The sequence below is a fragment of the Rattus norvegicus genome, chromosome 4 (assembly GCF_021556685.1).
Source record: "Rattus norvegicus strain SHRSP/BbbUtx chromosome 4, alternate assembly SHRSP_T2T, whole genome shotgun sequence".
In the NCBI taxonomy this organism is placed as follows: Eukaryota; Metazoa; Chordata; class Mammalia; order Rodentia; family Muridae; genus Rattus; species Rattus norvegicus.
Genome location: NC_141537.1, coordinates 140,072,275 through 140,091,160, shown reverse-complemented (window position 1 = coordinate 140,091,160; position 18,886 = coordinate 140,072,275). Strand labels below are relative to the sequence as shown.

Genomic DNA, 18,886 nt, shown 5'->3' with positions numbered 1-18,886 from the left:
AATCAGGGACTAGACAAGGCTGCCCACTCTCTCCCTACTTATTCAATATAGTTCTTGAAGTTCTAGCCAGAGCAATCAGACAACAAAAGGAGGTCAAGGGGATACAGATCGGAAAAGAAGAAGTCAAAATATCACTATTTGCAGATGATATGATAGTATATTTAGGTGATCCCAAAAGTTCCACCAGAGAACTACTAAAGCTGATAAACAACTTCAGCAAAGTGGCTGGGTATAAAATTAACTCAAATAAATCAGTTGCCTTCCTCTATACAAAAGAGAAACAAGCCGAGAAAGAAATAAGGGAAACAACACCCTTCATAATAGACCCAAATAATATAAAGTACCTCGGTGTGACTTTGACAAAGCAAGTAAAAGATCTGTACAATAAGAACTTCAAGACACTGAAGAAGGAAATTGAAGAAGACCTCAGAAGATGGAAAGATCTCCCATGCTCATGGATTGGCAGGATTAATATAGTAAAAATGGCCATTTTACCAAAAGCAATCTACAGATTCAATGCAATCCCCATCAAAATACCAATCCAATTCTTCAAAGAGTTAGACAGAACAATTTGCAAATTCATCTGGAATAACAAAAAACCCAGGATAGCTAAAGCTATCCTCAACAATAAAAGGACTTCAGGGGGAATCACTATCCCTGAACTCAAGCAGTATTACAGAGCAATAGTGATAAAAACTGCATGGTATTGGTACAGAGACAGACAGATAGACCAATGGAATAGAATTGAAGACCCAGAAATGAATGCACACACCTATGGTCACTTGATTTTTGACAAAGGAGCCAAAACCATCCAATGGAAAAAAGATAGCATTTTCAGCAAATGGTGCTGGTTCAACTGGAGGTCAACATGTAGAAGAATCCAGATCGATCCATTCTTATCACTCTGTACAAAGCTTAACTCCAAGTGGATCAAGGACCTCCACATCAAACCAAACACACTCAAACTAATAGAAGAAAAACTAGGGAAGCATCTGCAACACATGGGCACTGGAAAAAATTTCCTGAACAAAACACCAATGGCTTACGCTCTAAGATCAAGAATCGACAAATGGGATCTCATAAACCTGCAAAGCTTCTGTAAGGCAAAGGACACTGTGGTTAGGACAAAACGGCAACTAACAGATTGGGAAAAGATCTTTACCAATCCTACAAAAGATAGCGGCCTTATATCCAAAATATACAAAGAACTCAATAAGTTAGACTGCAGGGAAACAAATAACCCTATTAAAAAATGGGGTTCAGAGCTAAACAAAGAATTCACAGCTGAGGAATGCCGAATGGCTGAGAAACACCTAAAGAAATGTTCAACATCTTTAGTCATAGGGGAAATGCATATCAAAACAACCCTGAGATTTCACCTCACACCAGTGAGAATGGCTAAGATCAAAAACTCAGGGGACAACAGATGCTGGCGAGGATGTGGAGGAAGAGGAACACTCCTCCATTGTTGGTGGGATTGCAAACTGGTACAACCATTCTGGAAATCAGTCTGGAGGTTCCTCAGAAAATTGGACATTGAAGTGCCTGAGGATCCAGCTATACCTCTCTTGGGCATATACCCAAAAGATGCCCCAACATATAAAAAAGACACGTGCTCCACTATGTTCATTGCAGCCTTATTTATAATAGCCAGATGCTGGAAAGAACGCAGATGCCCTTCAACAGAGGAATGGATACAGAAAATGTGGTACATCTACACAATGGAATAATACTCAGCTATCAAAAACATCGACTTTATGAAATTCGTAGGCAAATGGTTGGAACTGGAAAACATCATCCTGAGTGAGGTAACCCAATCACAGAAAGACATACATGGTATGCACTCATTGATAAGTGGCTATTAGCTCAAATGCTTGAATTACCCTAGATGCCTAGAACAAATGAAACTCAAGACGGATGATCAAAATGTGAATGCTTCACTCCTTCTTTAAAAGGGGAACAAGAATACCCTTGGCAGGGAAGAGAGAGGCAAAGATTAAAACAGAGACTGAAGGAACACCCATTCAGAGCCTGCCCCACATGTGGCCCATACATATACAGCCACCCAATTAGACAAGATGGATGAAGCAAAGAAGTGCAGACCGACAGGAGCCGGATGTAGATCGCTCCTGAGAGACACAGCCAGAATATAGTAAATACAGAGGCGAATGCCAGCAGCAAACCACTGAACTGAGAATAGGACCCCCGTTGAAGGAATCAGAGAAAGAACTGGAAGAGCTTGAAGGGGCTCGAGACTCCATATGTACAACAATGCCAAGCAACCAGAGCTCCCAGGGACTAAGCCACTACCCAAAGACTATACATGGAATGACCCTGGACTCTGACCTCATAGGTAGCAATGAATATCCTAGTAAGAGCACCAGTGGAAGGGGAAGCCCTGGGTCCTGCTAAGACTGAACCCCCAGTGAACTAGACTGGTGGGGGGAGGGCGGCAATGGGGGGAGGGTTGGGAGGGGAACACCCATAAGGAAGGGGAGGGGGGAGGGGAATGTTTGCCCGGATACTGGGAAAGGGAATAACACTCGAAATGTATATAAGAAATACTCAAGTTAATAAAAAAAATAAATAAAATGTAAAAAAAAAAAAAACAAAAAAAAAAAAAAAAACAAAGTCCTATGACCATCCCTGACATACAAGTTAGAAGTTGGGAGAAATGCTGAAGCAACATGGAGTGCAGGCCTACTGTGCATGGTTGAAACCTGTTGCTAAGCAGTACAGGCTTGCCTGTATTAAAGCCATCCCTGGCAACTTTAAATATCTACTACAGACTCAGAGGTTGTCCAAGTGCTAACACAGCAGGGTTTATCCTTTGGAAGGTGATGACTCACTTACTCTCCCAGCTCCTGGATGCAATCTGACACACTGTATCCCCAAGACATTCCCTGCTGTTAATGTTCCTATTTCTATCTCTGAGCCTTTTAATTTGTATATTCCCCAAATGGCTATGTCTGCTTGTCAAGTGGGATTCTCACCTCACTTGGAGCTTCTAGCTCTTTGATAAGGAAGTAGGCTGGCAGGAAGAGTTGGCATGCCACAGAAACCCATGTAAGCAATCAACAGCTTATTTTCAGCAAAGTGCATTTTTTCCTACAGCCCCAACCAAAGGCAGAATTGCATGAATGTGTCATGCTAACATCAGGTTCTCATATAAAAGAGCTCTGTTAGTCTTCTAACAGATGAGAGTTTCGGGAACTTCGATATCACCCTAGCAGGTGCATTTCTTAACATCTGTAGACATTACCTCCTTTTGTACTTAATTCAGTGCAAGAGCCCCAAGTTTCTGTTCAAAGGCAATAATTTCCCATTATATTCCTAGAACACACATGAAGTGTCTTTGATCCTAACTCTATTAGAGAATGACAAGAGAGATTTGGGGAAGCTTATGTAAGTGAACTCAAACTCAAATTCTTAAAACAATAATGTGGAGAAACGTTAGAATCTTCCTTTGGGCTTGGCCATAATTGCTAAAGAAGATATGATTAAAAGAATCTCAAAAGTGTTTAAGCAATAGCACTCAAACTATGTAATTTATTGACTACTTCATCTTTTGTTTTAAAGAGCATTATTTTAAAATGACAAGTAATGGTTTCTTTATAATATTGTATGGTATGGTGTCGTGTGGTCATGTATATCATACAATTAGAATGATAAAATAAAACTTACATAGTATAAATGTAGTAACGCCATGTTTGGGTGATAACAAATTTAAAGGGAAGTTAATTATTAGGAGGTTTATGCATGTCAATTATAGTTACCTACTATACAATAAATCTCAAGAATCAATAAGTCTAAACCATGTGCCCTTGTACCACTACACCTTAATTCCTCCATCCCCAGCTTCTTTCTTAGGTCTGATCTAATTAACTCTCCTTTTTTTAGACGCCCCAAGCCAGAGAGATAATGAACCATTTGCTTCTGTACATGTTCACTGTATGTTCTCTGTGACTGTCACATACAATAAAATATTACTTCATCCTTTGGTGCTGGAATTGTCGCTTTTGTTCTTCCCTAAAAAGGAAAACACATTTGGAGAAGTAAATTTTATTCTTTATACACTGTATGCCAAGACGTTTATATAACTTTGTAACAAAGAACCATTTCAAAACCTGTTTCCTCTAAGATGTAATGGCAGTGTTGGCAGGGAAGGCATCCAGGATACATTTTACTTACAATGCTCTCTGAATTTAATCTTTCCAACTTCCTCATTAAACAATTTCATATTCATGGGCAAAATAGTACTGTGCAGTTTTGGTACTTCTGCAGTAAGCAAATTTAATCTAGAAAATCATTGTGGTGGAGGAAAAGTCAATATCAGGCTTCATCACAGCCAGCATTGCTAAGACATGGTTCTACTACACTGTGAAGAAATTCAGGGCATAAGCAGGGCCATTTTCATTCCAGGCTACGTCATATGCTGTGGAACTGTGTTACTTAGGATGAGTTAGGCTCTGTTATAACAATAAAGAATGTAATGGCTTCAATCATTAAAATTTGATGATCCACAGAATTTGATGCTGGTGCTATTTGTTCTGTTTTCATTTCTTCCTTCCTTCCTTCCTTCCTTCCTTCCTTCCTTCCTTCCTTCCTTCCTTCCTTTCTTCCTTTCCTTCTGTCTGTCTGTCTTCCTCCCTTGCTCCTTTCCTGCCTTCCTTCTTTCTTCTTTCTTTCTTCCTTTCTTTCTTTCTTTCTCTCTTTCTTTCTTTCTTTCTTTCTTTCTTTCTTTCTTTCTTTCTTTCCTCTTTTTTTGTTTGTTGTTCCACTGCTCTGATTAATGACTAATGAAATACCAAGACAGTTACAGATTATGTTCAATTTGCAATCATCAATTAAATATTGACAGAGGGATATACATTTCTAAGGATTTCATGAACATAGAATGAAGGAAGAGGCATTAGGCAGGATATAGGCCCTCAGCAACTTATGGTTTTGCATGTGCCTTGAAGAAACACGTCATGAATTTCAATCCATTTTCTTCTTTAAGCATACTTACCATTTCTTTATCTTCTGCACATAAGCTGTGCTTTCAGCAATTATCTGCCTCTTTTTGTTCAAATTATTTACATTAGGCCTGTCTGTGTGCACACTTCAATGTTCCTTTTATTTCATTGCCATCAAACCCTTAGTGGATGTTTTTGTTTACCCTGCAGAGTGCAGGTGAAGATTATTAAACAGCTTGGTTTAACCACTAGCTCTTTAAATCCCTGTTCTGTCAAGGTCTTAACATTACTTCTGGAGATACATTATATTCTGCCATTACCAGCATGGTTAATCTTGCCATGCTCTGGGACACAGAATCCACTGACTTTGAAGAAGGTGTAAACACAATGTTCTTAAGAAAACTTTTCATTTTCCTACTAAGGATCTAGTTAGCCTTCCTTGTATCTCTAATTGTTTTTTTTTTCTTTCAAAGGTGGATGGAAAGGTAAAAATACCCAATCACTTATCTGAAACAGTCAGTCCTTGACCTTTGAAGCAAGTGCAAAAGTCACCCCAAAACAGATCTCAGTATGCAAGGTAGATTAATTTTTCCTTGTCCAACCTGCAGCTTTAGAGAATCTTGAACACCGCCTCACTCTTATTTCACCCTTTTCTGATAAAGTTTGCTGCTGTTTGTCTTTCACGTTGCAAGGCGAGTACCCAGGCTGAAGCTTCTCAAATTTCTGTAGCTTGTCTCTGATTGGTTGTTTTATTGTTCTCTGTTCTTATATTGGCTCAAGGACGCTCTATCTCAAAGCTTGTTGCACTTCTCCTCTGTATGTCTCTACTGGTAAATACTATCCAATCCTTACAGGCAGGCAAAAACAAAGCCATGCTGGTGTTGGCAATACATTCCCAGCTCCAACTCTATACAAAAGGCTGCAAAATTCACTGATTTTAATGTATTTCTTTCCTTCCCACCACTTTTAAAGTATCTATATTATAGATTCTAATTCCATCATTTCTTTCTTCCCTCCCTCCCAAACCAATCTACCCCTCCCTGTTCCTTTTCAAACACATAGCCTCTGTTTCCACTAATTGTTATATATTATATATATAATATAACACTAATATATATTCCTAATAAATAAATACGACCTGCTCATTCTGCATGAATTTAATTTCCTTTATGTTTTCAGGCATTTTTTATTGGCTATTGACTATTGCCTATTGGTTATTGGCTTTTGGTGGTGGTCTCTTTCTGAGGAAAGACTGTCTCCCCTCAGATTTCCTCAGTACCTCTGTTTGGTGAAGGCCCTCCTCCATTCATGTTACCATGTCTATTGTGACTGTCCTTTAGAACTTAATCTCAAAGCATGAGTTGATCAAAATAACTATTTCCCAGGGTTATATCAGTGAGTATTACCTCATAACATTCATATTACTGTGACAGTGATTTTGTGGATTTTCATTAATTTTATAATTTATTTATTTTATTATTTTTCAGTGCTGAAGAGCAAGTCCAGGTCTCTGCAAAGGTTAGCCAAACAACATATCTATGAGTATAATTTTTGGCTGTTTTTGGTTATGTTAAAGGAAGAGTACTTTTAAGAAGGAATTATAGTATATATTTTATGATCTATACACTCCTTCATTTTACAGGAAATGGATTAGAAGATTTGTAAAATGTTCTTTTGTGATTTTGACAAGGTGCATGCATCTTAACTGAAATATGACAAGGTAAAATGCATCTTGATTTACTTTTCTGCATGTAGAAATCAGTAACATAAGTTTATTTTGGCAGGCCAAGTAAAAATCTATCTTAGAGAAATCAGCAAAAATTTTATGTTAATACCACCTCTTGAGAGCTATCAAATAGCAAGCCCAAACTCATTCAACTGTAGGATCGGTAAAATATTATTTTTCTTTTCTGAAAATGATGTAGTGACATGTCTTTTTTAATAATATCACCAAACATATTCTGTGGAAAATAATCAAAATATTGAATATCAAAATTTTTAGGATGGTGTAGGAGCTTTCTTAAAATATTGTCATATCTAGATTTGCTAAGTTTAGGGAAAGAGTGCATTTATTTAAGGTACTAACTATGGTTTCTTATGTTACAGATCATAACTTTAAGTCTTTTAAACCTTATCTTTAATGATGGTTCTTAAACACCTTATCCTTGTAGCCCTCCACCCACCAGAGTTAGTGGAAAAGAAAGAATACAGAGAAGTGAAATTGTTTAGAAAGGTTCTTTGGAGCAACTCCTGTCTGTGTTATCTGGAAATTAGCAGTTCAGTTCACAGGTCAGCAGGCAGTGGCAGCTCGATCCACTTGCAAACACTATGGATACACTACCAGTCCAGTTCCATAGAGTGGGGCTAGCAATAAGGTGACATGAGCAGGCAGAAACAGCCAGGCCTCATCACCTCAAGTCAGCAGTAGGGACAAAGAGAAACATGAGGATAACTTCTCAGTGGTGCCTCTCTCAGGGAAGCTAAGGTCAGGGATGATACAAGACCCACAAGTGTTGCTCAGCTAGCTATACCAGTAAGCCACGCTCTCTCTCCATCACTCCGAGAAGTCCAATAATTTATACCCTCCAAACATCATGTGTTCTCCATGTGCCTTGCCCCAGCACGGGTCTTGCCTCAGCATGGGCTTTGCCTCAGCACATGCATCCATCCAACTTGAGCCCACGGAAGTGACAGCAAACTGCAGCACACCACCAGACCACTGTGCTCTCCTGACAAATGCAGTTCAACAACCCAATGTAAGATGGGCCAATACATGCACGTTATTAGCAAAGAATCCTTTATCTTACATGCTTTCACATGTTTGCCTTAACAGATCACCCTCTCTTTTGTGTCTGCTTCAGCTAGACGTTCCTTCCCAAGTCTGCCTTAGCCTTTCATACCTGTGTCTACTTTCACATATGTGCCTCAGCAAAACACCATCCTTTTGTTTCCAGGTCAACAGGTGGTCAACAGGTGGACAATGTATGCCTAGCTTTTGTTGAACAGCCTTTCTAATGTAGAACAACTGCTTGAAATCAAAGCAAAAGTAAAATAAAAGTATGATATTCCTTCTTCCTTTTTTGCCATTAGTTTATAAAGAAAGATGTTTTAGAGAACACAGTAACTAATGGAGTCAGAAAATCGTTTCAGGGGCATTTAGAAAATTGATGTTCAGAACTTCCGGTTTGTAAAACATGACTTATCTAATGTAGATTAGCAAACACGTAAAAATTAAAACACAATTCCCAAAATTATTGTGCAAATATTTCTCCCAAATTTCAACATTCCCTCCTGGAAAAAGGAAATAAGCTCTTAAAAATTGTAAGTCTCAGGAAGATCAGAAAGCTACAAAGGATCCACAAAGTTCTTTCTCAAGGTTAGCAACAGCAGTCTCGGAAAGGGGGCTGTCCCCAGGTCACACCAGTGCATTGTGTAGGGAGCGCAGCAGATGCAACTTTTCTGAGTCATCACACATGCTTGGATCATCTTCTTGATGGACCTCCTTTGAGTTGATTATGTTCCTGTCAGTAACACCTCATTCATGTCCTTGCAAGTAATTTTGATAAAAATGATTGATTCAATGGAACTGAGAACGGGACCCCCATTGAAGGATTCAGAGAAAGGACTGAAAGAGCTTGAAGGGGCTTGAGACCCCATATGAACAACAATGCCAAGCAACCAGAGCTTCCAGGACCTGGGCCACTACCCAAAGACTATACATGGACTGACCTTGGGCTCCAACCACATAGGTAGCCATGAATAGCCTAGTAAGAGCACCAGTGGAAGGGGAAGACCTTGGTCCTGCCAAGGCTGGACCTCCAGTGAACATGATTGTTGGGGGGAGGGCGGTAATGGGGGGAGGATGGGGAGGGGAACACTCATCTAGAAGGGGAGGGGGAGAGGTTACGGGGATGTTGACCTGGAAAACGAGAAAGGGAATAACAATTGAAATGTAAATAAGAAATACCCAATTTAATAAAGATGAAGGGAAAAATGATTGGTTCACTTAGCCTCTCTTGGAGAACTCATTATTTTGGTAAGTCTTTGGTTGCTTAACTTGGGTGAATAGTAAAAGTTATGAGATAATTAAACTAGACTTAGTGCTTTACTCATTTATTTTTTGTGTAAGGCATCGAACCTAGGACCTCATGCATGCTGGACAAGCATTCTAACACTGAGTTACACCTTCAGCTACCAAGGATATTAAAAATTTAGATGCTTAAATAAAATGAAACTACGTTGAAACTGTCATAAAAGAACTATGAAATTCAAATCTGAGCAGTGCTTCTCAGTCTAGTGAGTTAGCAGTGGTGGTCCATGCCTTTAATCCCAACACTTGGGAATTAAAGGTAGGTACTTCTCTAAGTTTGAGCCAAGACTGGTCTACAGAGTCCCAGGACAGCTGGGACTGTTACACAGAAAAACCCTGTTCTCGAACTACCACCCTCATATATATATATATGTATAATATATATGTATAATATATATTATATATATAATATATTACATATATGTGTGTATGTGTGCATTATATATAGATATAGATATAGATATAGATATAGATATAGATATAGATATAGATATAGATATGTTCTTTCTATATAACTAAGAGATAGTGGTTCAGGGTATTGACATCTGAAAAGGTAGAGGAGACACAACCTTGGAAGACAAGGGGATGGATATGATTTCTTGAATGAATACAGAGCCCTTCAATCCATAACAGAAACCAGAAGAACAACACACATTGCCAAATGAAGAAGTATATTACCTTCCCTTAAGTTGGAAGTCCAAAACTTTGAGGTCAAGCATGAATATATGAACTTTGATGTAAACATTCATGAGGTGTAGTAAGTTAATGAACATACTACCCTGGACTCTCTAGATCTTAAATCAGTAACAAAAGCAAAAGCACGATTATGCTTTGGGCAATAAATACAAAGCACAGGAACAATGAAAAGAAACAAATGTGCCACAAATGAGCTCAGCATATAACACTACAAACTGTCTATGGGGGAAATGCTAAAAAATAGACAGATGGCATAGTAAAAGGATACGAAAAATGCACAGAAAAATAATGATTAATGACCTTCACAAGAAATTGAATATAGAGAACTACAAAGGAAATAAATGAATCCTTATTAAATTGAATAATAATTTAAATGGAAATAAAGCTTATGAATCAATTTTTTTCTAAAACCAATAACACAAAAATAATGATGGAATGTTTTAGACAAGTGGAAGTTTAGCAGAGTCATTCAGTGGTTTCACATATGCTAAGGTCTTCCTTTATTTTCTGCTGTATGTTTAGACAATTCTTGCTATCTGTGGAGTCATGACATTGTAGATTCATAATGGAATTCAAACAAAGACTTCATGAGTTGATTTCAGAAAGAAATTGCCAGGTTCAGTTCACGATCTCTCAAGATCTCTGTCAAAAGATGAAAATTGCTTTATCAGTATGTGGACTTAATTAGATACAGTGGGCAAAGTTAGATTATCAATGTTTTTAAGTAAGTAGCATGGGACAAAACAAACAAGCCAAAACAAAAACAAAACAAAACAAAACCGTACCTGTTGTTCTGAGAACTACGTAATGCAACAATCAAGACACACTGTGGTCAAAACCAGAAGAAACACTGGTGAAGAAACAATTAAGACATTGGCAGAACTGAGGCATTTACCTCCTATGCAAAATGGAAATGAAAAATGATAATGACATAAAATATACAAAATTTATGGATCATAGCATTATGGGTTCAAAATGTATTTGAAATATGCAGAAAATGGCAACAAAAATAATGGGAGAATGTCAATACAAAAGGAGTGGGGTTTTCTAAAACCTGAAAAATGAATATATCCTCTGCCAGGAGCCTTTCCAAACACAGGTTCTCTCTGAAAAGCATCTGTGGATGGTTTGTGGCAGAGGGACCAAACATAGTTTTGAGAGAGTAAAGCTTTATAAAGGGTATTTAATCTCCTTGATTCTTCATTATTTTGGGGCCAGAAATCAATGGCTTCAAAGCAATTAACACCTGTTGTTTAAGGGTGTGTGGGGCGGGGGTGTCATTAAATAAAGGATATATTGCTAGAGCTCCTTCTTCTGGCCAGTCATCAAGGAGACTTCACTGATCAGGCCGATTAATCCTTTGTTTACCAGAAAAGAAAGAAGGAAACACATTGAAACCACACACTAGATGTAGAGGAAAATTACTACACCACTACATTTGGATGGATGGATGGATGGATGGATGGATGGATGGATGGATGGATGGATGGATGGATAGATGGATAGATGGATAGATGGATGGATGGATGGGGCAGAGACCCCAAAACTCAAAACCCATCATCTTCATTTGTTTTTTCTGGCTTTTTATGGACAAAAGTTCTTAGAAAATTACCTCACAGATAAAATGTTACACAAAACAGTAGTTACAAAAGGATGTTCATATTAAGTTCAAAGCAGTGTTTCATTCTATAAGTCTATTATAAGTTCAAAGTCTATTATAGGTTCGCATTGCCTTGTTTTATCATAATCCACACCTGTGTCTTCTGACACAGAATGAATGTTTGTCCTTAAACACAAATTTCTTCCAATCCTATTTTTCTTCTTAGGGTACTTATGAAAGTTCACTGCATTTACTATTATTCTATTCTTGATTTTATGTTAATCACCCTAGCAAAACAACTAAAACATCTCTTAAAACTTTCTTCCTAAGATTATTTGAATCAAACCAGGAACTCTATAAAAATCATCTATTCATCAAAACATTAACTCGTGAAAGTTTATCATTCTATTGATCTGCAGGAAACTTCCTCAAATGCCAAGAGTTTACTATTTTAATAATGGCATGAATGGCATATCAGCTTCCAAAAGCATTTCTGAGATGAAGTCTCTTTGGGACCTTGACTCCCAGACCTCATCTGTCTTGGTCCATGCAAAAAGGTGGGCTATCTCCAGTAAGTTCACCTCCTAGCCTTTGCCTTTCCCGGATGGCTCCTGACAGTCCTCAGACTGAAATTAAAGTACCAAAGGTGGTATATGCGTATTCCAATGTATCATACGAAGAAGCATGCCTCAAATCATACAGAGAAAAACCTCAAAAGAATGAAAAGGGCAGATCATACATAAACACATAAGTTTGACAAGTAACACATCTTATTTTCTTTCCCAAGAAAGGGTAGAATAAAGTGCAGCAATATCATGACTGTTTTGACAAAGACAAAACAAAACAAAACAAAACAAAAAACATTCTGACACATAGTGATTCCAAATACTATCTTAATAGTATTCAAAAATAATAATGGTAAAGCTTGCATTCAATAGTATAGAAAGAAAGGTTACTATTAATACAACCCACTAAAATAATTACTGGAAATTTTGAACAAAATAAACTGAAAGTCAAGGGAAGTTGATTTTTAAAAGCAATTAAAATTAATCTGGTGGGTTGGAGACATGATTAAGCGATCAAGAGCATTGGCTGCTCTTCTAGAAGTCCTGAGTTCAATTCCAAGGAACCACATGGTGCTCAAAACTATCTATAATGTGATCGGATGCCCTTTTCTGTCGTGCAGGTGTACATGTAGATAGATAATTTATTTCATAAAATAATACATGTACATAAAATAATAATCTGGCACATATGTAGAAAAACAAGTAGAATTTAAGCATTGACAATATTGTTACAATAACAATCACTAGAAGAAAATTGAACTTAAAGGCTATTTATGGAATGATTACTTAGAAATTTGAGGAGCTGAGTAGTTAAAATTTTTGGGGTCATAGTAGAAAACACTGTTAAATCTGGCTCTATTAAGATGAAATTTTGATTAAGCCTACTGCCTTGGCTAGCTTTATGCCAATTTGACAGAAGGTAGTGTTATCTGTAAAGAGTGAAACTCTATTGAGAAAATGCCTCTATCACAAATATTCAATGTAGAGCATTTTCTTAATTAGTGATCAAGGAGGGAGGTCCCAGCTCATTGTGGGTTGTCTTTCCCTGGTGGTTTTAGATCCTTTAAGAAGGCAGGCTGTACAGGCTATGGTGACCAACCCAGTAAGTAGCACTGTTTCTTGACCTGGGCATCAACTCCTGCCTCTGGCTTCTGACTCTATATGGATTCCTGTCCTGGCATTCATTCTCGGATGATGCACAGACTATGGAAGTATAAGCGAGTAAACCCTTTCCTCCTCACCTAGCTTTTGGTCATAGTGTTTCATAACAGCAACAGGAACCCTAACTAAGACACCAACCAAAACTAGAAATAAACAGATAAATCCAAAATAATACAGTGTTTGTGGCAGTTTCCTTAAGAAATATCCCGTATAGTTTCTGGCAGTTAAACACTTGGTTCCCAGTTTATGGAGCTGTTCAGAGGTAGATGAACCTTTGGGAGGGATGCCTTCATGTCAAAAGTACATAGCAGGGGTGGGTGCAGGCCTGGTGTTAGAGGAAGGGATTTGACTGTTTACAAGCTGAACCTATTTCTTGCTTGCTCTCCTTGCTTTGTATTGTGATTCAGATTGTGAGCTCTCAGCTTCCTGCTGTTGCCACCAAGCCTGCTGCTTGCAGCCATGCCTCTGTCAGCTCTAAGGGATCTCACCCCTCTGGAACTGTAAACCAAGATATCCTCTTTCAGTTGCTTTTGGGCATGGTGTTTTATCATAGCAACAGAAGAGCCACTCATAGAGTATTTTAACGAAAATTCAGTGATGTAAAAGAAAATCAAAGACACATGGAGACACAAGAAAAGTCATCAAAGAATGAATAGTCTATATTTCACAAATTAAAGTTAGAGCAAGTAAATATAATTTTCTTTTTTTAAAAAAATAAAAGATTACAAAGATACATGCTATTGAAAGATAACTTCCTGGAAAGAATTATAAGATGTTGCAAACAAAATAAAATGTCAGTGTCAGACTGCGGTAAAGTGAAATAAATCAAATTCAACATCATAATATATAAAATACAAGTGAGAAAAAATCGGGAGCCTAGAGAGATGACACAGAAGTTGAAGAGCATGATGCTCAATCAAGCAAACCTCAATTCAGATCCCAGTGTCCTGGGCCTCAGTGGGAAAGCCTGTAACTTCAGTCTAGAGTTCTGACACCTCTTTTGCCTTCTGATTGGGCACACACACATATGTATACACATACTTACACACACACACACACACACACATACACACACACACAAATAAGCAAAATAAATCTTTGTAAAACTTAGAATTGTTGAGAAGCAATAAATCATACAATAATAAAAAAAAGATCAATCTATCATACAAATAGATAGCTAGCAGCACATGGCAACTTGGCAAGTCAAGAGCCAGGTAAGTCCAGTGTAAGGTACAACCACAACTCTGTTTATGGCGTTCTTTCACTTTTTAGAGCATAATTGCATTACTTTAGTCTCATGTGTACGGTATCTCTTTCTGCCAAGGAATATCAAACTCAATCCTGAAGGGCACTTAGCTATTTTATTTCTCATGGCACCATTAATCCTATTAGTCTTTAGTATTTTGGCCTCTTGAAGATCACTGTAGAGAAAATAAATGAACCCAGTCCTCCTGATTACCATTCAATGCAACATTTCTCATTATCCTTAAGGAAAAGTAGACAACAGAAACCGAATCAGGGGACATAATCCATCGAGACATGACTGCGATGAACAACTTCTATGTATTATTTGTAATCTTTTAATAAGCACCTCAGAGTATGTATATGCATTATTTTGCAACATTAGGACTTTTTAATCTGAATTTCTAAAAACAAACTTATAGCAAAACTGTCTCCTCAGAGGCTTCACCCAGCAGCAAATGGTGGCAAATGTTGGGACCCAGAGCCAAACACCAGGTAGATCAGATGAGTCTTGTGGAAGAGTTGGGGATATAAGTGAACAATTTAGAATCAGAGTTGTCAAGGAAACTGAAAGCAGACCCAGAGAGTCAACTAACCTGGGACAGTAGAGACTCATATAGCTTGGGTCACCAACCAGGGAGTATGCCGGAGCTAGGCCTAGACCCCCTAAACATTTGTAGCAAAAGTATAGCTTGGTCTTCATGTAGGTCCCCTAACAAGTGCAACAGCACTGTCTAGGTCTCTGTTCCCTGTCATTACATCCCCTTCCCCACTGCCTGGCTGGACCTGAGTAGGAGATGGTGTGCCTAGACCTGTTGGGACTAGAAGCCTCATGGTGGGGTAGTACCCAAAGAGGAATCCCCTTGAGGCAATGGGGAGATGGTAGGATTGAGAAGAGAGGAGGGAGGGAAGCTGTCATCAGAATGTGAAGGGGATAAAAAATTTTTTAAAGCTCTTTACAATGTTACTAAAAAGAAAAATCATAAACAATAAAATTGATAGACAAGTAAATTGTACATTATCAGGCAGCAGGCTATTTTCTTATTGGCAGTAGCCTAAATTGCATTCCGTAGCAACAGAAACACAGGCTACAGGGATGTGTTTTCAGCGTTCTAACATTTCTCTCTTGGTATGTTAATGCATCTCTCAGCACAGGTAATGTTACCTCTACTAGCAAAGGCTCCACCAGCTATGAAGAGAAACGCAGAGCGAATACAAATTCTGCTTCTCGTTGAACATTTCTCTGCTACATCAAAAGTCCCTCAGGGGCTGATTGAATTCATTAAGAACGAACAGAAATTCTAGCCATTCTTTTCTTTCTGGCCAAGATGCCAGTAAGAGAAAAACCAACAGTGGATCAGTGTAACTGCCAAGAATCTAATGATATAGCCTAATATTTACAACTGAATAACAGTAATTATAAAAGTTTCAATTACACAGTGCCTGGCACCACAGCAAGAACTTGGCATTCACACTTCATTAACCTACACAATCACTATTGCTGTTCTCATGTTTTAGTTCTTAGGAAACTGAGTCTAGAAGCAGCAATTGGTAAAGTATTTGCACTATCAACATGTCTCTCTTCACTCCATCGTTCGTATCCTTTCTATAAACCACAGATCCTATCAGCTGTTGGATTGGCTCTTTGGTCTTGGAGAACAGACAGATCAGAACACTCAGGAAGCTACACTGAACTGATTTGAAAGAAAGTGTCTGCTGAATTTATTATATATCTCTTGTACTGTGATAGCTGAAGATGAAATTTGTCTACGTAGAATACAATTTCCATATTACCTTACTAATTCGATTCGTATGTAATAAAACTCACCACTCAGAGACAGCTATTGAACCTTTAGTGTAACTACAAGTTTGTGAAATGATCAGTACTATTGTATTTAGAACATTTTTATTAGTACCAAATAAACACCTTGTCATAAGGAAAAGCCAGGCACTATTCAGTCCCCTAGTTTCCAAGAAACCATTAGCTAACTATCTTTATATTTCCTACTTTTATATATATTTAATATGTATGAAGTCATACCTTAACTGACCTTTGAGTAAGGCTTTTTTATGTATAGCATATTCTAGGTATACCTATCCTGTAACATGGTTAGAAGTTCATTTCCTGTTGTATTTTAATTCCTGAGACAGCTTAAGGGAAGATAAACGTATCTGTACAATCTTCAGTGGAAGAGCATAAGCTTCCTCCATTTCTCTGGTGTGGGCTAAATTATATCTGCAATATCAATGAAGCAAGCTGATATGACAAAAGGCTATGACAAATTCTTTCTTTCTTTCTTTCTTTCTTTCTTTCTCTTTCTCTCTCTCTTTCTCTCTCTCTCTCTCTCTCTCTCTCTCTCTCTCTCTCTCTCTCTCTGATGGACAAATATGTGTCACAGAGTGAGGCTATCTACTCTAATACTGGAGCACACATTTAAACAATGTGCAGTGAACACAAGACTTAAATGAGTTTCCATGTAGCTGATGAACACATGGTAGAGAAAACTGAATGGTCCATTCAGGCACTACACCAATGATGTTTGTTTCACCACAGAAGCTTACAAAGTGTGCCAAGAATTCATAGTGCATCTGTTTGTGTGTCTTTGTATAAGGAGGAGGCTGAAGTCAGGTGCTAGGTGAGAATGAATAGAGAGCAAAAAAATGAAAACTAGATGATCAGAAGGTAGAAGAATCAAACAGGGGTGATGACTCAATCTTGCTCTCAAGGATTGTATATAAAGCACAAAGCCATTTTGTCATCTATTAAGATAATTAGTAAAATGTCTTTTAATATGAAAGGCCTTTATTGCTAAATGTTAGTTTGGTAGTTTGAATAGGAATGGTGCCCACAAATGGTGCTTGAGTGGTACCATTAGGAAGTGTTTCCTTGCTGGAATGGGTGTGGCTTTGTTGGAGAAAGCATGTCACTGTTGGGGCAGTCTCAGAAGTCTCCAGATGTTCAAGCTACACTTGTGTGGCTCAGTCTCTCCTATTACCTGTGGAGCAAGATGCAGAAGTCTCCATTCTTTCTGCAGGACCTTGTCTGCTAAGTTTCTCTCCATGACCATAATGGATTAAGCCTCTGAAGAATAAGTCATCCCCAATTAAATATTTTCCTTTCTAGGAGTTGACATGCTCCTGGTGTCTCTTTACAGCATTAGCAAGCCCAAATAGGACAGTTGGTAAACTTCACTGTAAACCTTTTATCATGGAAAATGATTCCTTCTAGACAGACACATTTTCAGGAATTAATTAATATTTTACTTTGTTGCTAAAATCATTTTTGTCTTAAAAAATTATTCACCAAAAGGGTGAAGAAATTTATCCCTAATACCTTTTCCACAGTGTAAAATACTGTTTATGAACTGCCAAAGTAGTTTGAGTACCAGAAAATGTACCAAGTATCTTCTCCAGAGAAATGGCAATGGTCTCTGCTGTACAGTTTCAGCATTAATTTATGTAAGTTCGCTAACTTAACTACAACGTTATAAAAACAAGTAAAAAGAATTCGTGGTTTTATTTCGAAAAGACTTGCTTTCTATGTTTCCATAAAAACTAAGGATACTAAGGAAAATGAAATATAGACAAGAAACCTATCCCTAAAAGGGAGCTTACCTTTCAGGACAGTTCGGAGAGGCATATACTATGGATTTACTCTGTGTCAAAAATCCCTACAATAGAAACGAATGCACAAATTAACACACTGTTCAGCCTGGGCTTGTACACAGTCCACATTTATTATATTATCCCTTCTAAAATTCAATTAGGAAAAAGATAAAAATTAGATACAGCTGGTTTTAGCTTACAGGTTTCATCCTCTGCTGTGTCTTGGTAACCAAATGTCTTGACTTGTCAGTTTTAGACTTTCTTCAAGTCAGCTGAATGTCCATAGAAGTTGGTAATATTTTGCATTTTGTAGTGTTTGGATTCAAATCAAAAGATTATTGGGTATACATTAAACAGCTTTTAAAATAATGAAACTAAAGCCTTTATATGTCTTGTATAGGGTTTTGCTTATTTGTTTTAGGTACATGTGTACATAAAATACTGAGATAATAAAACCAGCAAAATCATACTTCATTTAATTATGGCATGTCTTATCTCAAAATCTCCAAAGATAAACTTTAACTGTGAAGTGAGGTTTGTCAAAAATCACTAAATTCTTGAAGAACTCACTTTTTCCTACATCCTAATGAGTTATACCTCTAAATACATGTGTGTGTTTGCATATCTTAATTTAGATTCTAACCAAAATAAATCACTTCTAAATAATTGTGTTGTTTCATTAGTTGTAAATTATATTCTACACATAGACACACGCCATATATATATGTATATATATATATTGTTTATTATAATACCGTGTAAGAGCTTAGCCACTGAGTAAAACCTTTACGTGTATAAGTTTAAAGGGGAAAATACTCAACACTGATTAAATTCAGTAGAGGTGATCATAGCAAGTCAAACAAAACATATTCTTGTATCCAGTCTCTCCTAGAACAAGGTAATCTTTTGATATTTGGAACGAATTGTACAATCAGACAGCATTTACAGGGAAATGAAAGTATAACAT

The 18,886-nt window shown here is 37.5% G+C and overlaps 1 protein-coding gene across 4 annotated transcripts in view; it reads right to left on the bottom strand.

Moving 5' to 3' along the window:
* Window positions 1–18,886, bottom strand: part of Cntn4 (contactin 4) — a 993,738-nt gene that overhangs the window by 741,888 nt on the left and 232,964 nt on the right. For all 4 annotated transcript variants that reach the window (NM_053879.2, XM_087655634.1, XM_087655636.1 and 1 more), the window contains 1 exon segment: window positions 17,929–17,984. The gene's annotated coding sequence lies outside the window, so the exon portion shown is untranslated.